This window comes from Macrotis lagotis, chromosome 8 (genome assembly GCF_037893015.1).
Source record: "Macrotis lagotis isolate mMagLag1 chromosome 8, bilby.v1.9.chrom.fasta, whole genome shotgun sequence".
NCBI lineage: Eukaryota > Metazoa > Chordata > Mammalia > Peramelemorphia > Peramelidae > Macrotis > Macrotis lagotis.
The window spans coordinates 148,997,048-149,019,296 of NC_133665.1; the positions used below are offsets into that span (position 1 = coordinate 148,997,048).

The 22,249-nt window shown below is 35.3% G+C and overlaps 1 long non-coding RNA gene across 2 annotated transcripts in view; it reads left to right on the forward strand.

The window, feature by feature from the left end:
- Nucleotides 1-21,610, forward strand: part of LOC141494996 (uncharacterized) — a 58,917-nt gene extending 37,307 nt beyond the window's left edge. Inside the window, exons 2-5 of one of the 2 annotated variants that reach the window (XR_012470614.1) lie at nt 8,945-9,070; nt 17,121-17,195; nt 20,951-21,049; nt 21,366-21,610. This is a non-coding gene — a long non-coding RNA (uncharacterized LOC141494996). The remainder of the gene's footprint in view (nt 1-8,944; nt 9,071-17,120; nt 17,196-20,950; nt 21,050-21,365) is intronic. The other variant, XR_012470615.1, reaches the window with a different exon arrangement.
- The last annotated feature ends 639 nt before the right edge of the window (nt 21,611-22,249 follow it).

Below are 22,249 nucleotides of genomic sequence, written 5' to 3' on the forward strand. Positions count from 1 at the left end.
ACTGAGTTTGGATTTAGCCTTTCATGTCAATAATTACAACATTGTTAAAACAGGTTTCTTCCACATAATCCTATATCCTCTTGCGAAATTCATAAAATATTTGTTCTTGTCCAATTCTCACTTGTTCCAGTGTCTTTCAAAAACTGATTGGCACTGACTCAACAGCTGTCACAATTTGACAAGCCTGCAACAGGGTTCATATACTTAGTAAGAAACTCACTGAGGACATTCAGGTGATCTCTTCTCATCCACTTACTTCAGCTTCAACTTCCTATTAACTGCAGTCACTCCATTTTCATCTTCTGCCATGCCTAGGGTAAGTAGAACTGGAAAGAACTGCTGATTGATGCGTCCTCCTATAGTCATTCCTGTAGTGAATACTGTCCCAATTTGGTGATAACCAAAGCAAGAAACTAAAAGAACCAATTTAAAAAAGAGACTGAACAGAAGCAGAGAAGAGATAGATGGCAGTGAGTCACTGGGCCTTACAAGCAGTTCTAAACCGAGAACTTTAACTTAACCTATAGGGTATAAACACCTCTTCAAAGACTGAGGAATGTTCCATCCAAAAGATAGGTTCTTTCCACAAATTTCCTTCTGCACACTATCCAGTAAGGGACATTTTAATATATTCTAGGGGTGGTTAGGTGGTGCAGTGGATAGAGCACCAGCCCTGGAGTCAGGAGTACCTGAGTTCAAATCTGGCCTCAGACACTTAATAATTATCTGTGTGGCCTTGGACAAGTCACTAAATCCTATTGCCTTGCAAATACATACATACATATATATATATATATATATATATATATATATATATATATATATATATATATTCTGTTTATTTCTTTAACCCAAGTATTTCCTGATTCCTGATCCCAAGTGTCATAGCTGTAGTTGAACAAAAAGCAAAATATTTATCTGAATGCTAGGAAATTTCCTAATTTAGGGCTATAACTTTTTGTGATTTTTTAGCTTTTCATTTATTATGAACTCCATAAAAACAGCAGACAAGGGCTAGGTGTACTTGAAGGTCATATACTCACCATAAACTAAAAGTCAGCATGTTGTTTATCATATTCGATTAATTAAATATCTAGCAGTGATGTTAGAAATGAAAAAAGGAAAGTCAGAAACCGATAAGGCTTTGATGAGATAGATGAGACATAGATTAGATTTAGCTCTTTCCCTTCCTGGATGGGGGAGAGAAGAAGAAAGGTCAAATATCTTCCATGAAAAACATCCACTGGTGTTACAGAAGGATGATATTATTTTTTTTAGGTTTTTGGCAAGGCAAATGGGGTTAAGTGGCTTGCCCAAAGCCACACAGCTAGGTAATTATTAAGTGTCTGAGACCGGATTTGAACCCAGGTACTCCTGACTCCAAGGCCGGTGCTTTATCCACTACGCCACCTAGCCGCCCCAGGATGATATTATTAATAACGCCTTGTGTTTGTCATCTCTTCTACTTAAGAGATTTTGAGAGCTCCAGAAGATATCAGAATAGATGAAGTTGCCCTTTTCCCCATTTGACATCTGACAGATTGATATGTTTCCTAGGCTCATCATCTAAATCTTTCTTCCATTTTGGTGGGCTCTATTATATTTTCCACAAAATAACACTTCTTTTTCTCTATTGATCAATATTTTCTACTATGTACTATTTTTTCATAACAGTATCCTTTTATTATATGTGCTGCTCTCCCTTGACCTTTTAAAATTTCTTCTTTTCTTTTTGAATAAGATGTGTCTTCCCAGAGTCATTCCTGTCATGAATCCTGTCCCAATTACTCTTAAGAATATATGAGGCTAAAAAAAAAAAAAAAAAAACAGAATATATGAGGCTAATTGTGTCTCTTTGTTTTACCATCTCTAGGTGTCCTGAATATATTTATTTGCACAAAGGCATTTGAGGTCATGGTTTTGATTGAGGCAACTACATGGCACAATGGATAGAGTACTGGATCTCTATTCAAGAAGACATGAATCCCAATCTGGTCTCTCACACTAGCTTTGTGGTCCTGAACAAGGCATATAATCTTTTTTTGCCTCAGTTTCTTCAATAATAATAATAATAATAGTACCTACATCAAAGGGTTGGTATGAGGGTCAAATAAGATCATAATTCTAAATTAGACCAGACTAGCAAATAATAGGAATAATAAAAATACTAGAGATTACTATTATTGTTGCTGGCTCTCAAATTGAATTTTTTTTCCCGTCAATAATTGGTCTCTGTTTCTTTTTCCTTTTTGGCTGCTGCTTCACATGTTACATTTTATGTCATTTGATTTGGTACATATATGTTAACAGTTTTTCCTTCTCTTTTCTTTGTCAGTTTAAGATTCAGTTATTTGAATTCAGAAAACTCCATGTAGAAAATGACATAGAGACAGATAAATAGATACATACATATATGTAGATATGTAGATATAGCTGAAATCTACATTTATATGTACACATACAAATGCAAATATATCCCTCTTCCATAAGTATGTTTTTGGACAAAATATGTAATACTTGTGACTAAGCAACCAATCATAAACATGTCTGTTTTAAGCCATTGTCTATAAATCTAAATCCTATTCTCTAGATTTAATTGATATCTCTGATGAAAAGAGTTAATATTTATTATGTGCCTGTTATGTGATATTGCTGCCTCAAAATATTCAAATCTTCAAAACTTCAAAATCCTTAGCAATAACATCTAGTTTCCTTCTGGTAGTTTCATTTGTCCCTACACAAATCATCTGAAGTGGGTAATAGTTATCACCATTAATAAGTCTTCATGGGTTGTCTTTCCATCCCCTGAAATTCCTTCCAAGGATGAAGGCCAGTCTCTTACCCTTTAGGCCAAGTTAATAAATAGCAGCTGCCTTAGTCATCTTCAGGTAGGGTATCATTAATTATTATTGCTCATCTTTTCTCCATTTGACCAATACTGTATGACCTCTTTCTCTCCTGTAGAACCTTTGGGTCTACACCATTATTCCTTAAAACACTAGAAGCAGATTCACCCTACTTCAGTCCTTTGCAAGAGGAATTTCATACCTACTGCATATGTAGAAATGTTCATCTCTTTCACCCTCCAGCTAGCATCTCTAGTATAAGGGTTTTCTGAGCCCTTTCCAGGACCCCTTTAGTGTCTACCTTCACCCAGTTCTCACTGTGGTTCTCAGAATCCATAGCAAACAAGGCGGCCTCAGCAAACCATCTCAACAGACACACTAAGCCAGGTTGAAGGTAACTAGCAAGACTCAAACTATTGGTGAGTTAGGGAGAAGACTACCACGAATATTTGAAGACTTCCCCTGGAGGAATGGGTGCATGAGAACAAATCATTCTGATGGTCATGAAGGCAATCAAAGCAGTTGTTGTGGAGTGCTAAGAGCTTAGTCAAACTCTGAAGACACCAAGGTGATCCACTGTATCCTGGGCCATCATCAGTTGTCTTGACTTTTGTCCTACCACTAAACTTCAAAGAATCAGGGAGAGTAAGCCTAATGATACTCCATTTCAAAATAATTCATGCACAAATTATCTTCTGTGATGTCACTGGACTTCTACCAAAACAAAGTCTAAGAAAAACACATTAGAATTCTCCTCTTTTATTATTCTTTTCTTCCTTGTTTCTTTTGAGAAGCGTTTCTCAAGGAAAACTTTATTCTTTCTTGCGGAGAATAGAGAAGATTTCCTTCAATCCTTTCACATTTTCCCATAGGATAGAAAACAACAGGCACTTTCCACCTTGCTATTGTTCGATTGTTTCAGTCATGCTGACCTTTCATGACCACATTTTTTTTCTTTTCCAATGTATTTATTTATTTGATTTTTCCAATTGCATCTTATGAAAGTTTTTCAATAGTCACCCATTTGCATATTTATGTTACACAATTTTCTTCCACTCTTCCTTCCCACCCATCTCCCATCAAATGGCAAACAATCTAGTGAACATTGTTTTCAGTTGTGTTCAGCCTGCTTGGTTGCTAGTCATTTTGTATATGAGGAATTAGGACTAAGGGAAGAAAATAAAAATATGGGAGAGGAAAGAAAAACATTAGAGAAATTTTTTTTAAAATGTGAGCATAGTGTTCATTCAGATTTTGTGTCTGAGGAGCCCGATCTTGGCAAAGTCATTGGATTTGTTTCCCTTTCTTCATCTCCAGTTCATTTTGTAGATAAGGAGCTAAAGCAAACAAGGTTATATGACTTGCTCAGAGTCCTCCAACCAGGATAATGTCAGAGGTCAGATTTGAACACAGGAAGATGACTCTCCCTAAATTAAGGTCCAGTACTGTCTCCACCCTACCACCTATACAATTGGTTTCCATTAAAATTTCAATAATTTTATTTGATTTTGAGTAGGGCTTCACCAAACAACTTAAGAGATTCCTGACACACAAAAAGTTTAAGAACCCCTATTCTAGTGTATTTAAAGGCTAATCTATTATATTACTTAATTTGTGAGGTATTCTTTATAATGAAGTCCCTCGACAGTAGCAATTCTCTGTAAAGCAAATTCCTATAAAAGCTCAACAAAATTATATAAAAGTTATTTTATTAAATGCTTATCCAGAGAACTATTGAGTTCAAGTTCCCTGAACAAAGACACAGATGTAAAAACAATCAGTTTATGTGTGAGAAGATTGGCCTAGTCTCTCTATGATCTTATGATATGCTTAATACTCACTCAGGAGCAAGTGGCCTCCCTTTCATAAGCAAAGATCACAATTCAGACCAGTTATTAAAAGAGCATTCACTTTTAGTTACTTTCCCAAGGGTGAAGACACCTAGATTTGTATGAATTCATTCATACTTTCTTATCCAGTTCCCTTTTCAACCAACAACTTGTATTTGAGAAACAACCATCCAGTGTTTTCTCTTGTCACAAATTAAAGCTAACTAGACCACAAGAGAAAGGGACTCATGACTTTAGTTTCTTTAGAACCGTGTTCTAATCAAATGAGTTAATTGGCAAGGACATGATTAATGAATTAACAACAACAGTAATTTGTTCTATGCCTTGGCATAGGGTTTCATACATTTGTGCCTCTAAACTCAATTAGGCCCACTGTTCCAGGCCGACTGGAACCAAATGACATCTGTTCCAAGGATATAAGTCCATCCAGTACTATGAAAGTCCCCAAGGCAATTTTTGTTCCTGGTTAATTCTTTGGTGAAGCAATATCTTAGGTTAAAGGGGGGAAATTGTGTTAAAATTCAGCTGATGCTCTATAAAAGTGACCTTTATGTTGTCTTTTGATGTGCAGATTTCTCAGAAAAAGTTTCCTCTACTTTGAATCACAGGAGAGGCAATTTTTGTGATTTCCCCAAAGAGAGGAGAAGCAGGTGTTAATCTGCCAGCAAATATCATGCTGAGGCTTGAGAATTCACAACACTCATGAATTTGCATAGAGTAGCCCTGAGTTTGGGTGACTAGGAATAAGAAAATTAGGTTAGTCAAATATGGATGAGCTGGATGCTGCTTCCCTAAAGAATAACTCCCCAATACTTCTTGCTGGCAAGACTATTTAGGGGAAATTGTAATTGGTTGTGAATCAAATAAACCTGGCAATTAAGAATAATGGGAGTTTATTATCGCTATTGTTGGTAGACATTACTGAATTGTATAACATATTAAGTATATACAAGTGCATGGACCAAACAGGGTATTAGAATTACTAATAGATGTAGCTCCTGACTTCAGCCAGCTAACAGTCTTTTTATTCAATAAAGAGATGGGAACAAGAGGGACTACACCAGTGATTTAATTTGAATTGGGAAGTGGAAACTACCAATTCAGGTTATATAATTTATAGTGTTAGATAGTCTTAGAGAGTTGCCGCAAACACTGAGATTAATTTGTCAAAGATGATACAATAGATATGTGTTAGAATAACCCCAAGATCAGATTCAATCCAGCATACCACACTGGCTCTATTATCAACACAATTTGCAATGACATTCTTAAATATGACATCTTGGTTTGGTAGTGGATAGTTTTCTGAGAACAGCCCAGCTACGTACAGAGAGGTTAATCACCAAGTCGGGCACAACAACTTTTGAAGACCATCAATTATGTTAAAAAGGAGTTGCAATCTACAAATAGGGGAGAATTATGCTCACAGATAAAATTACAAAAGTGTGTAATGTTGAACTACAATGAAATGAAGGGTATTGAACAAAGGAAGATCATGATCACTAATCATTTTCAAACAATTATAGTAGGTTTAGCTGGCACCTTTATTATCATGCAGAGTAAACTCTTATGAGAAAAGGGAGGAGAGTTCCTTGAAGAAGGAAAGAATTTTGTGGAACAGTTACATGTTACATAAATTATGGTACATGAATACAATGGAATATTGCGGCATTCTTAGAAATGATGAACAGATATAGGTATGTGTATATATGCATAGACATACACATATGCATATAGAACCCGATAAACATATTTGCATGTGTATATTTATACACACATATACACATATACATATACGGGTGAAATATAGAGGGCGGAAAGATTGAAATGAACAAATGCAAAGTAAACCAAATGGAGAAAACAACAGACATGTTTTGCTGAGCACTACAAAAATGCAAACAGAACAACAAAAATTCAAATGATACATTTTTGTAATGAGCAAATTTGTAATGATCACTTTTATGATGATCAAGGCTGACCCCAAAGCAAACTATGGGGAAGATCCTCCTTGTCTCCCTTCTTTGCAGTGATATTGGAATACTATATATATATATATATATATATATATATATATATATATATGATTGACTTTTGGATTTGTTCTGTTAAACTTTAAAGAAAAATCATTCTATTTAGTCGTTGTTATAAAGGAAGGCTTTTTATCTGAGCAAGGAATAGGAGAGAGATGTTAGAATTAAAAGGAATATAAAAACCAAAGATATTACTTTCTGAAAGAAGGGTAGGAAATAAGAATTTCTAAAGTGCCAACTCTGCACTGAGCATCTACAAATATTATTTCATTTGACTCTTACAACAGTTCTGAGAAGTAGCTGCTGTTACAGCTTACAGCTATACTTTACAGTTAAGGAAACTGAGATAAACAGAGGTTAAGTAACTTGCTAAAGGACACATAGCTGGTAAGTAGATTGAAGATTCGTGTCTTTCCTGACTCCAGGACTAGCATCCTATCCATGCCATCTAACTGCCTCTAGATTATAGGATCATAAACAGAAAAAGGGTAATTGAACTATTCTAGTCCTCTTCATTTTACACATAAGGAAAATGAAATGGTAACACAAGGTCACATTAGAAGGGGTGATTTACTTAGCCGAGCGAGGATTTGAACACAGGATATCTTATTTCAAAATCAGAGATTCTTTTTACCACTTCTTATTGCTTTCCAGATTCAGTGACAAGGAAAGCAGAAGAGAGATTCCAAGGATAATAAGGAAATAGTATAAAAGTAACAGTAACAAAAGGTGGGGGAAATGCCTATTATCATGAAGTTCACAGCTTTGGTCTTCCTAACTTTGAAGTTTTGTTTGCATGACCAAACAAGAAATAGAATACATTATAAATTACAAAATAGATTATTTTGACTATATTAAATTGAAAAGTTTTTTTCACTAATAAAACTAATGCAACCAGGATTAAAGAAAAGCAGAAAGCTGGGGTTCTGTAAAAATCACATTTCTAAACTATATAGAGAATTGAATCAAATTCATTAGGTTACAGGTCAATACTTAGGTGAAAAGTGGTCATGAACAAGCAGTTTTCAAATGAAAAAATTAAAATTAAAATAATCATATAAAAATGCTCCAAATTATTAGTGATTAAGAGAAATGTGAATCTAAACAACTATGAGATATCAGCTCACATCTATTAGATTGGTTAAGATGACTAAAAGGGAAAATCATAAATGTTGGAGAGGTTGTGGGAAGATTGGGACATTAATGCATTGTTGGTGGAGTTGTGAACCCAACCATTCTGGAATGTGATATGGAATTATTCCCAAAGAGCAATAAAACTGATCATACTCTGATCCATTGATGCAATACTAGAAAGAAATATCCAAAAGAAATCATTAAAAATGAGAAAAGTCCAACAAGTTCAAAAATATTTATCACAGCCCTTTTTGTAGTGGCAAAGAATGGGAAATTGAAGGGATGCTATCACATAGGGAACAACTGAATAAATTATATGAATGTTATCGAGTACTATTGCTCAATAGGAAATAATGAATAGTCTGACTTCAGAGAGGCATGGAAAGAATTACATAAATTGATGCTGAGTGAAAGGAGCAGAATGAAGTGAATACTCTATTTATTGACAACATTGTGAGTTGATCAAGTATGATGGATGCAGCTCCCCTCGGCAGTTCAGAGTTCTAGTAAAACCCCAGGAGTCCCATTATGGACACTACCATCCACATCCAAAAGAAAACAAAGACAAAACCAAACAAACAAAAACAATCCATTGAATCTGAATGTATATTATATTCACTTTTTTTAAAACTTCTCTCAAATTTTTCCCTTGCTATGCCATGGTTCTCTTTCCTTACCTTTAGTCCTACCTCCTCTTCAACAAAATGACTAACATGTACACATGCTAAAAACAAATGAACATATACAACTTTTACTAGACTGTTAACCAGCTGAGAGGAGGAGGGTGGTAGAAAACTTTGCAATATAAATATGCAAGTAGATAATTGTTGTGTAACTTTCATAACATGTAACTGGAAAATAAAACAAAAATCAAAGAAAAGTTTTGCTTTGTTTCCTTATGTCTATATCCATATGACTTGGCAACTCTTTATTTTTGCAAATTTCCTAAAGTGCTGTCATTGGTACCACCACAGAGAATAGTCAATGTTTTAACAATATGATAATAGATATCTTTAGATCATATCAGTGATTTCACTGGCATTAAGAACCCCTGGTGAAAAAAAAAAATCTTCCTCTAAGGCAGATTGGTACCTGCTCTGCAAATTGGATTGCCTTCGATTGTATCTAACACACTGAGAGGTGAAGGAGTTGTCACACAGCAGAACTTGACATAAAGTAGAATTTGAAGCCAAACATTCTCAACTCTAAGGTCAGTTTTCTATCCACTCCACTAGCCTAGAGATCCCTACCTTGCAGTAGGGTATTAAGTGATAATAAGTTATTATTGCCATAGCATGAAATGATAATTGATTAATTATACTGATAAATTGCATCTACTTGTTACTTTCTATTTCTCTAAAAATTCAGACTGGTTGTTTCCACAACCTTCTACTCTGCTTTAAAGCTGGAATTATCAAGTCAGATTTGCAAAATATTCTAGAGTCTATTCTAGGGTCCGGTCACCAGTTCAAAAAGATTGGGTATTCTTACTAAATATTTGATGAAACCATCTCTATAAAACCAACTCACTTTTCTTTACCCATATCCATTATCCTAAATGATTATGGGATCATAAAAAGAGAACTGAATTCCCCTTCCCCTCTTTTTTTTTGCAAATGAATAAATTGAGGCCCAGAGACATTAATTGACTCATACAAGGTTACATAGCTAATAAGCCTGAGCTGAAATCTAAAGTCATGTCTCCCTGACTCTAAGATCAGGGTCCTTCCCCATTATAACACACTGTCTCTCATGCTCTAAACTGTTTCCCAATGACTGCATATGGATACATACTCTCATAGGCATATGATAATGAAATTTTTGGGAGCTGATTCTGCAGGTCTCTGGGACTACTGTTTGTAATTAGTAAAGCAGATCATAAATTTTTATTTCATTTTTATTTCATTCTGAGTTATATAGCTATATTTCATAAGATGTTCAAAATTCATATCAATGTTAACTACAAAAAAGTCTTTTGAGGTTAGAGACATGCCAAAGGACTTGAAGAAACTATCAGTTTGGACATTTCTCTCTTAATCAGAAAGAATATATATATATATATATATATATATATATATATATATATATATATATATAATATTAAGTGAATAATATAATATATTAAGTGAAAGAATATATATAAAACAGTTCTCTTTTTAATTTCTCTAGATCTCTGCTATCTTTGGAGATGATTTGCATTTCTTACCATTCCCAATTAATTTCTGATCAATGGGGTAGAAGTTAGATGTAGAGATGAGAAGAAAATATTGCAAATATGAAGGAGAGAGGAAAAGAGGTGGAAGGGTAGTTTGGTCCCCATTACATATGCACTTTGTCATTTGTGTTCCATTCTCACTCATGGATATTAATGTGATATCTTTAAAGGCTGGGCACATTTAGAAGAAAGGCCTTCCTGAATCTCATTAAGTAGGAGCTCTTCGCATACCTTGATGATAGGGAATAAAGTTCATGAAAAAAAGAGATCTGAGGGAAGTAGTGTAGCTCAGTGTTGAGGGCATTTAACCTGGAGACTTTTTGCACACATATAGATAAAGGAGATAGAAGTAGACAGTGAGAAGGTCCTAGGCTATCATCTATAATATGTCCTGGTATGTCCTAAACAAGTTACCATATATATTAAAAGAATTTGGGGGTGGGAAACTACAACAACATCACAAATTCTTTTTTTTTATTTTTTTTAACATCACAAATTCTTAAGACAAATAAGATTCACTCAAAAAAGGAAGATATTTCTTTTTTTCTTAGTGGATATATTTGTCATGGTAGCCCAGTCTTTAGCTTTGTGTTTCATTTCTTTCTTTCCAAATCATCTTTTAGTTCAAGTATAAAGCTAGATAATACAGGGAATAGAGGGTGGAACTTAAAGGCATAATAGCCCCTGTTCTAATCCTGCCTCTGATGTTTACTGGCCATGTGACCTTAAACAAGTCACTTCTCTTAGTTTACTCATTTGTAAAATGGGAGTGATCATAGTTCTTATCTCCTGTAGCTGTCATAAGAATTGTTTGAAATAACCAACATAAATTATCTAAACTCTAAAAACCACCATATATACATTAACTACTATTATTCTAGTTATCATCAGAAGATACTTTCAACTGACATTAGTAATATAAGGGATAGAGTTAGCTGTGTCTTTAAAGAAGGATGATGGAATGCAAAGAGTTTTTTAAAAATTCAGTGCTAATAAACAACTGATCTTATTTTTTCCCACCTCTCCATTATCTGCTGTTCTTTTTTTCCCTTTATAATTTACATATGAACTTTGTCGTTTGTGTTCCATTCTCACTCATGGATATTAATGTGATATCTTTAAAGGCTGGGGACATTTAGAAGAAAGACTTTCCTGAATCTCATCAAGTAGGAGCTCTTCGCATACCTTGATGATAGGAAATAAAGTTCATGAAAAAAGAGATATCTGAGGGAAGTAGTATGGCTCAGTGTTGAGGGCATTTAACCTGGAGACAAGCAGGTACAAGTTCAGGTCCATCTCTGCTACTCACTAGCCATGCATACAACCTTGGCTAAACCAGTGAACCTTTCTCTGTACCTATGATCATTCATTGGGAAAAGCAGGATTTCTTACTCAAAATATTTCTGGGAGAGAATGTATTAACTATCCAGTAGCAATGTTGAAGAATCAGTGGATGATGAGAAGATAGGCATTGGGATCCACGATTTCCCCTGTAATATGTAGTATCAGAAAGACCTCAAACATGTACTAACCATATTTTCATAATCAAGTCACTTTTATCATAAAAATTTCAGATGGGGCAGCTAGGTGGCACAGTGGATAGAGCACTGGTCCTGGAGTCAGAAGGACCTGAGTTCAAATGCGGTCTCAGAAACATAATAATTGCCTAGCTGTGTGACCTTGGGCAAGTCACTTAGCCCCATTGCCTTGCAAAAACAACAACAAAAAGAGTTTCAGAGTTTTTTCATCTGTAAAATTGGAGTGCTTACTGGCTAACTAACTTTACAGGATTGTAATGGGGATCAGATGAAGTAATGAAGCTGTTTATCATCTCCCTTGTGGTACAAATATTAAAAAATGAATATTTCTTCAATATAAAGTCCTTTCCAGAAAATTTTACTGGTAACTTAACACTTCTAAAGAGTGTCCTTCACTAAAATGCTTTCACTTTTTCTCTTCCCAAATTATATAAAGAAAGTAATATAAGACCTCAGAGACTAGATTAAGTGTCCTAATTAAGTTTAGAACAGGAAATACCTCATGTCTGCTTAAAATCATTGCCTCTAACCTTCCCCTAAAGATGTTAGGGTACTGACCAAAAGAAACATATCTCTTAATTATTTAGTAACCAGCTCGGGAGAGAATCTTGAAGGGATGGTCAAAGAGGTATTAAATGGTTTTAGGGAACTGATTCTCCAGATTTTTGTTTACTATTGTTTAGGATTAATTAAAACAGATCATTAATTTTTATTTCATGCAGAGTTGTATAATTGTTTATCAGGTTTTGATAGTTTTCCTGTACAAGATTCATATTAATATTGACTTCAAAATGTCTTGTGATGACAGAGACATGCCAAAGGACTTGAAGAAACTATCAGTTTGGACATTTCTTTCTCAAGCAGATTGTGAAAGGATATATACAAAACCCTTTTTAATTTCTTTAGAAATATTAAGAATTAGTATTTCTCCGATATAAAAACCTTCCCCAAATCTTTTCCTTTAGTAAAATGAGGGGGAAAAACAAAAGGTTGGGGTCTTTCTTTGAAAAAGGATTAAAAGTGATAAACAAACAACCCTTGTCTAGATGAAATCATCCCATTCCTATTCACCTAAAATAATTGGTGCCATGACTCCCCTGGATCTGTCTTCTCTTTCAAAATTCACAGTTAAGTTATTGATCCCAGAATCAAAGAAAGGAACACTTAAAAGGAAGTGATCTAAAAAGGAACTGAGAGGTGATTATTAAGCCAAACTACTTTTTAACATATTATGACTTTTATTTGTTCAAGATTCCTATATTATCAAATTTTCTCTTGGGGGGAAAATCATGTTGGAGGGCATGGGGTACTATGTCAGTTGTGGTATCTCTCCAAGATAGAAATTGTTTGGATGTATACAAACATGTATATGCTTATAAATATATAATATAGCTATTGGTAATTAATCAGAATATGTAATTAATATTATATTACTTTCACAACAACGATGTTTAAATTTATATTGATAAATTCATTTTGAAAAATTTCTGGTTGACTTCTGACTAAAATGTAGAATATAGTGTTAACATTTTCCCTCTGATATATGTAAAGAACTCTGCAAGCCTTACAGAACTATATAAGTATCATTCAATTATTTTTATTAGGATCATAAAGTTTGAGTTAGGAGAGAACTTATAGGTGATATAATCCAACCTCCCCTTATTTAATTTCAGAGATGAGGTACTGAAGGCTTAGGGATACTAAGCAAGTTGCCCAAATTCACATTTCTTCTGACTCTTCTATTAAGAATGAACAGCCAAAAGGACTTTCAGGAGCCAGGATGATGGAGTAAGCAGTAAATCACTGTAAATCTCCCATATTAACTTCCATACATCCATAAAACACCCCAAACAAATCCTAGAACAGTAGAACCAGCAAAAAGAAAGGATGAAACATTTTTTTAGTCCAAGAAATTTGGGAGATTTGCAGGAAAGACCTGTCTCACTCAGGTAAAGGGGGACTTCAGGCCAGGTCAGGAACAATCCCAGCAAGCCAATAGCCCACTTCAGTGGAGCAGACAAACACCAAATCCAGGATACCCCACCACATCTGATTCAGCATAGTCAGGGGTACTGATAGACTACAAACTGTCCTAGGCTTCAGGGTTGTACAGGGAAGCACAGAAACACCCACTGGTCTAAGCACATGCCAGATACCAACGCTAGTACATCAGGTAAACTGCCAGACTCCTACAATCCCCAGCACCAGACTATCTATATTACTCCCTCAGCATAGCACCAAAGACAAAGGTCTCCTATGGACTTCAGAGCAACATCAGTGCAGTACCACGTAAGCAGCCAGTACCTGCAGCCTCTGGCACAAAAACCTGAGATAGTGCCCCTTCTAGTCCAGGAACAGAGCTCAAATTTAAAAGACTAGAAAATACTGGGAAAAAATGAACCAAGAACCCCCCAGCAACAACAAAAAAGACTCTGACCATAGAAAGTTATTAGCATGACAGGGAAGAACAGGACACAAACTCAGACAAGGAAAAAATATCAAAACACCCATGGGCAACCCCTCCGCCCCCCAAAATGCAAAACAACACCACATGAAGTGATCTCAAGCCTAGAAGGCACTCATGGAAGAGAGGTCAAAAAGGAACTAAGGACGATAGAAGACATCAAAAATCAATTTAAAAAATTTGAAATAAAAAATGTAAAATACTTCATTGGAAAATAATTAATCTGGAAAATAAATCAAGGAGAGACATGTCAGAATCCTTGGACTAACTGAAAAACCATAATCAAGAAGAGGAGCTAGATAGCATCTTTTAAGAAATTATTTTTGGGGCAGCTAGGTGGCACAGTGGATAGAGCACCAGTCCTGGGGTCAGGAGTACCTGAGTTCCAATCTGGCCTTAGATACTAAATAATTACCTAGCTGAGTGGCCTTGGGCAAGCCACTTAACCCCATTGCCATGTAGAAAAATAAAAAAAAGATATTATTTTTTTAAAAACTTTCTTGATATCCTGGAACAAAAAGATAAAATTGTCATTAAAAGAATTCACTGAACAATTCAGGAGATTCTAAATTAAAAACTCCAAGAATAACATTCTAGCCAAATTGCAGATCTATTAGGTAAAGGAAAAATTGCAAGTGGTCAGAAAGAAACAATTCAAATATTGGGGAGACACAATCAAGTTAATACAGAATTTAGCAGCAGCAATATTAAAGAATCAGAAGACATGGAATATGATAGTCTGGAAGGCAAAGGAGCTAACTATAATCAAGAATCACATATTTGATGAAATTAAGCATACTACTTCAAGGGAGAAAATGGTCATTCAATGTAATAGATGGTTTTTAAGGTCTTCATAAGGAGAACATTAGAACTGAACAAAAAAAATCGATCTCTATTGCCTAGACTCAAGAGAAGCCTAAAAAAAATTGAGAGGAAAAGAAAATATTAGAGAGTCAATGGACCTGAACTGTTTATTCCCTACATGAGAAGATGATACTTGTAATTCATAAAAATTATACCACTAATAGTACAACTAGAAGAAATATACATAGAAGAGGTAAAAGGTGAATTTGAGGAAATGATATAAAAATAATTAAGGAATTAGAAAGAGGAAAATACTGGATGCAGAAGCAAAGGAGAAATAGAATGGGCTAGATTATTTCAAGAAGGAATGATTGGAGGGTGGGGGATAGGCATTACTTGAACCTTATTCTCCTCAGTTTGGGCTCAAAGAGGGAATAACGGCACACACTCAGCTGAATATAGAAATCTTACCTAACAGGAGAGGAGGAGAGGAAGAGATTAAGCAAAGGTGGGTTGTGGAAGGGCTAACAGAAGGGAAGGCAGTTCAAGGGAGGTGGTAGACAGAAGCAAAACACTGTTGGGGAAAAGGATGAAATGAGAAAGAGGATACACAGGAGTAAAAATAAGATGGAAGGAAATATATAATTAGTATTCATAACTGTGAATGAATTGAATTCTTCCATAAAGCAAAAGTAGATAGCAGAGTGGATCAAAAATCAGAAGCAAAACAATATGTTGTTTACAAAAAATACACTTGCAGCAGAAGGTAAAGGTAAGGGACTGGCCACAGAAACTATTGTGCTTCATCTGAGGTTAAGAAAAAGAGCAGGAGAAACTCTCCTGATCTCAGACAAAGCATAAGTAAAAGTAGACCGAATTAAAAGTACTAAGGAAGGAAATTCTATCTTACTACAAGGTACCCTAGACAATGAAGGCATATCCAAATTAAACGTTTGCCCCAAGTACAAAAAAATCTTAACATATTGTGAACTGATTCAAACACTATGCAGAGCAATTTGGAATATGTGAAAGGGCAACCAAATTGTATGTACTCTTTGATCTAGTAATGCCATTACTGAGTCTGTATCCCAGAGAGATCCAAAAAAGAAGAAAGACCCTATATGGGCAAAAATATTTATAGCATTCCTTTTTTCATGGGGACAAAATATTGGAAATTGAGGGGATGACCATCAATTGGGGAAAGGTTAAACAAACTGTGATGGAATACTATTATGCAATAAGAAATGATGAACAGGGAGATTTCAGAAAAACCTGGAAAACTTCATAGGAACTGATGTAAAGTGAAATGAGCAGAATCAATAAGACATTGTATTGCAGTATCAGCAAGACTGTAATCAACTGTGAATGATTCAGCTCTTCTCAAGAATACAATTCTCCTAGATAAGTATAAAGGACTCACAGAGAAAAAATGCCATTTTTTAAAATTTTATTTGAGGCAATAGGGTTAAGTGATTTGCCCAAGGTCCCACAGCTAGGAAATTATTAAGTGTCTGAGGTAGGGTTTGAACTCAGGGCTGGTGCTCTATTCACCTAGCTGCCCTGAAAAATGCTATTCTAATCCAAATAAAGAACTGGTGAACTCTGAATGAAGAGCAAAACATATTTTTTCCTATTTATTTTATACTTTCTTGAGGTCATTTTTTCCTTTGGATCTGTTTTTTTTACAATTATGACTAATATGGAAATAGATTTTACATGATAGCATATATATAATCCATATCAATTGTCTACCATTTTAGGAAAGTGGGAAAGGAGGAAAATGTGGAACTCAAAATTTTGCAGAAATAAATGCAAAAAATTGTCTTGACATGTAACTGGAAAAAAATAAAATACTATTTAAAAAAGGGTTAACACCTAACTGAAGCTGAAAGACCATTTGTCATGAATGTCAGTTTAGGGAGTCTCTTGTTCAGATATAAGTTGTTCTAACTGGGTTTGTAGTCTCCTTGCTTATCTAATTATTTGGCCATTGGGGAGGATGGGTAAAATACAGAGAAAAGTTCAGGATCTTGATTTCAGGATCGGATCAGATTAGACATCTTGTTCTGCCTTTCTAATTTCATCAGTATCCAAGAGGACTAAGTAAAAGATCTACCCATATCCAGAAGAATGCCACATACTGGTTTTTCATGGCTACAGCACCTCACAATTGGGTGCTATGGTATAATGTTGTCATAGTCCTACTGACTTCCCAATAGGTTTTCTATTTCCCCTTTAGGTCCTCACCATGGTGTGCTGAAATGGCATGCTCATTGCAGTTCAGCAGTGTTTTAATATTAAAGGACTATCATATGTAAGTTCAATCATCCATTGTTTATTTACTGATATCTGATGATAGGGACCATACTGTATAAAACCTTATGCCAATAATAATAAAAATAATAAAAATAATAACAGCTTATATATATTAAGCACCTACTTAGCTAAGTGCTACACAATTATCATCACAGTTGAACATCACAACAACCCTGGAAGGTAAGTATACTATTATTCACAATTTTCCACAGAGGGGAAAGCTGAAGCAGGCCATGGTTAAATGATTTACCAGAGTCACAGAGCTAATAAGCATCCAAAGCTAGATTCGAACAAGTTCTTCCTGCCTCCAGATTCAGAGCTGTAGCTACTGCGCTACTTAGCTGCTCTGTCACAAGATGCCAGAGAAATTTTTTTTAGAAATAGAATGTGTGAAGATGGAGGGGAGAAGAACTTTAACTCTTGTTTATTATAAAATTTTAAACAATTTTCATTCCCTAAAATCAAAACAGATCCTATAACAAAAATTTATTTTTTAAAATTAGATGAGAATTAAGGTTAGTCTAATAAATATTCAGCATTCCATTTATCTTTTTAGAAGGTCAAATCTGTTATGGATAGAATAGACTGTGAATGAGAACACAAGGGAAAGAAGGAAGACATAGTATATGACAGACCATTAAAATGTACATAAAAATTAACCTGGAAGCCAATGAGGTCTGACAGGCAAATTATTACTAGATGTGGAAGAGAAATGAATTGTTTCCTGGTTAGGCAGAAATGTGTGACTAGCTTATGGCCAGCAATATCCTTATGCCAGTCAGTCAATCAATAAACATTTATTAAATGCCTACTGTGTAGCAAGAACTATGGTAAGTCCCAGAAAATATAAAGAAAAACTGTCCTTGGAGGTGGCTAGGTGGCATAGTGGATAAAGCACTGGCCCTGGAGTCAGGAGTACCTGGGTTCAAATCCAGTCTCAGACACTTAATGATTACCTAGCTGTGTGGCCTTGGGCAAGCCACTTAACTCCATTTGCCTTGCAAAAAAAAAACTAAAAAATAAAAAATCTGTCCTTTAGAAGCACATAATTTAATGGGAGAGACAACAAGCAAAGAAATAACTACAAACAAGTTAAATATAAGATAAATAGGAAATAATTAACAGAAGGAAGCCACTAGATTGAAGAGATTTGGGAAAGACTTCCTATTAAAGAAGAAATTTTAGTTAGGACTTAAAAGAAACCAGGAATTCAGTAGGAGGATATGAGGAAAGACCATTCTTCTGGACACAGGAAAACATCATATAAACAAATGTCCAAAGCTGAAAGATGGAATGTCTAATTTGCAGAAATGGACAAGAAGCCAGATTCACTAGATCAAATAGTATTGGGGGAGATACACAATCTAAGAGGACTGTAAATATAAGGGGTAGGTAGGTTATAAGGGATTTTGAACTGCAAACCAAAGATTTTTTTTAGGTTTTTGCAAGGCAAAGGCCCAAATCCACACAGCTAAGTAATTATTAAGTGTCTAAGGTCGGATTTGAACTCAGGTCCTCCTGACTCCAGGGCCGGTGCTCTATCCACTGTGGCACCTAGCTGCCCCTCAAACCAAAGATTTTGCATTTGATCTTGGAGGTGATATGGAGACATTAGAATTTATTGAGTATAGTTGTAAAATAAAGCAATACTTTAGGGAAATTTCTTGGGGGTATGTAAAGAAGGAGCTACATGAGGTAAGCAGACCCACTAGCAGGATGTTGAAATAGTCCAGGCAAGAGGCAACAATGGATGGTACCAGCATGGTAAGAAAGGAAAGAAGGGGACCTATTCAAGATGTATTGAAAAGGTGAAATCAATTGGTCTTCACAGCAGACCAGATATTGAAAAGGAGTGGTAAAAGATAGCAAAGAATTCAGGGTGACAGCTAGATAGTGAGCCTGGGGGACTAGGAGAATGCTGTTACCCTTGACAATAATGGGAACTTTGAATATGGGAACAGGGAACTTGGGGAGGGACAACAAAACTCAGTTTTGGATATGTTGAGTTTAAGAAGCCTAATGGATATTTAGTTTGAGATTTCTTAAAGGCAGACATACTGAATTTTCCAAGTTGAGATAATTGCTCATCTGATCACAGCAAGAAGAGAGCTAGGTCCCAAAGACATACAATGAGGATGAAGGAATAGTCTAGAGATGCTTTGTGTCAATCAGTGTTGAGATAGTCATGGAAACAAGCATACAATTCCCACCTCATCCCCATTGAATCTTTAGGAGAGGAGACATACTCCCCTCTTATGTGCCTTTATTTGCTTCCTTCTTTGACCAATACCAATGAAGAAAGCCTTTTGTCATTATCTTAGACTATTATGCGGCCAGCATTTAGAATTATTAGAGTTTTATTGTTACAACTTGAAACTCTTCAACAGAGATAATGTATCTATATCATTCTTTCTAATGCAAATGCATATAGGAAAAATGGCAAAAGGTATAATCTAAAAGCAAGGAAACCTAAATTATTAAATGGTTATAAACCCAGTTTGGATTTTGCTGGTCCAAGTTAGCTAGTGATTCAGAGTCAGAGCTGAGTGCTTATTTGAGAGACCATTCCAGAAAACAAAATACAAATAGATACAGCAAGAAGTAAGTAAATGGACTGAAGTAGATAGCCCTTTTTTCCTTCTTCCTAAAAGACAATATGTACAAAGTTTGATAGGGAAGTCACCCTCCAGAAAAGGGATGAGTTGCTAGGCATTCTCTGCTCAATTAAGGGAGAGCAGGATGAATTCCTCAAATAATTGCAGCCAGGGGCTCAGGTTCATGGGGGATTGGCAGCTCAACCTGCCTTACTTAACTAGGCATTGTACCTCCCTACAAAAGAAATATTTTATTTCTCCTTATATGCATTTTAAACTATTCTTTCCCTTTAAATGAACCCTTTTCAAAACATGTTCATTCCTTTTATTCAAGCTTTAACACTGTTGATAGCTTCTAATTGTGTATGGTCAGGGATCTTGAGACATAATACAATAAACAGAAAGAAGCGGGGGGGAGACAGAACTGAGGATGTGAGCAAGAAAGATGGAAAACATTTAAACTCGTAAGATTAAGAGTTCCTCAATGAAAGCTGATTATTACTGCCCTGAGAAAAATAAGGGCAGGAGTTGAAAGTGAATTTCAAAAGTCTAAAATATATAACATTCAATCTTCATTAGCCTTGAAATGGAGGCTAACATCTCTGATTACAAACTTTCTGCACTAAGAGTGAAAGAGAAAAGCAAAAGTCTGGGGGAGGGGGATAATTTCAGGTGAATGGCTTCTGAGTGCTGGTTCATGATATATAAATGTATCAACAACTTTGTTTAGGACATTAAATATCCTCACTGAGCTTTAATTCAGTGTTCTGTCCATAATATAAAAGAATTGCATTGTGAGAAATGGGAGTCACATTCTAGCTACATTGTTTGAATTTAAATATTAATATTTTCCCAATTTGGAGAGAAAATAATTTTTAGAAGCAGTTTCTGAGACAGACCCAGAAAGCAATGAATCTGAAATGCAACTGGATGTGTATTTGCAGATGCCTATATGGTCTTCAGGTAAAGAACTAACCCTATCAACAAAATGTATTATCTATGGTGCAAATCATTGTCCTAAGCAATTCTTGAGATACAAATGTGAGATAAGAAATAGTTTCTACCCTTAAGGAGATGATATTCAAATATATTATCCATGCAAAAGTAATTATAATATAATTCAAGTGACATTGTTTATTTGTCTTATATGGGGACTAAGAAGAAAGGGTCATTGTTGAAGGAAGAAGAACATGAGAATGCAAGAGAAATATTCAACAGAAAAAAAAGGGGAAGAGAAGACATTCTAGCATGATCAATGGTAAGATTTGGAAAACTGACATACCATATATTATAAAAAGTAGAATTACATAAATTTCAAACTTTTTCCAGTGGTGTTCAGTAGCCAAGGATCAGGAATTGAGAAATCATATGGCAGGAGCTTTGTTAAGTTGAAGCTTAACAAGTCATAGTGAAGGGTGGCAGGGATTTGGTCTTTTAATGGATGATCCCCTAGTGCATCATTGAAGGAGAAGTAGAGCTGAGAATGGAGGAAAATGAAGATGGGTTTGAGGAGAAGGGACAGTTGTTGTGTAGTCTGCATCTAACAATAGTATTTTCTTCTTTCCTTCCTTCAGACAACCAGAGTCCTTATTTCCCATTGCAATTCTATTGGAGATACCTTGTGCCTCATGGTCTTATGTGATCCTGTTGTGTTAGAGCAGATTCTCAGATCAAACCAGAATGTGCACATATAATTGTGGGGACAACACTGCCTCTCCTTTATGATTTACGATCACACAGAATCTTAAAAGCCATCTAATCTGATCCATTCATTTTGGAGATGAGGAAACTGAGATCTAGAGAGTTGGGGTGAACTCTCTAAGAAAGTACATTTTAGACAGAGAAAAGGTAAGATTAAAAAGGATAGTAAATAACCTGAGATTCATTCCTATCTTGGAAACTAAGCAGAACATATGGCTATAAGCAAGTTAATTCACCTCTTCTGGCCCTGGCTTGTTCATTTGTAAAGAATAACTTAGGGAAGATGATCCTTAAAGTCCCTTTGCCTTTAAAAGCATATTTATTGGCTTTATATACTCTATAGTATATACTACTGTTAAGACCAAATTAATATTTTAATATGTTTGGTCCATTTGGCCTCAAATCCTTTACAGGAAAAAAGGGTTGTCCTATGGTAGAGGTCACTGGTCCATCTGACCTTCAAGATAATCTTATACTCTTAATAAGCAAGATCTCTTCTACTCTCCTAATCAGATTTCATATGTCATATCCTACCATATCATCAAATCCTTGAAATTATTCCTAACAGTCTGAGACCATGAAAATGTCCCCTTAGGTCAGAAGCAGCCAGGTCAGCCTTACAATCAAACCAACATTTGAACACTGATAAGTATGACATTCTTCTAAAATAACTTTGGATAGGGCAAATTATTGAATTAGCAAACTGACAAAATGCAGTCAGAGAAAACATAGCACCAAACATCATCAGAATGAGTTA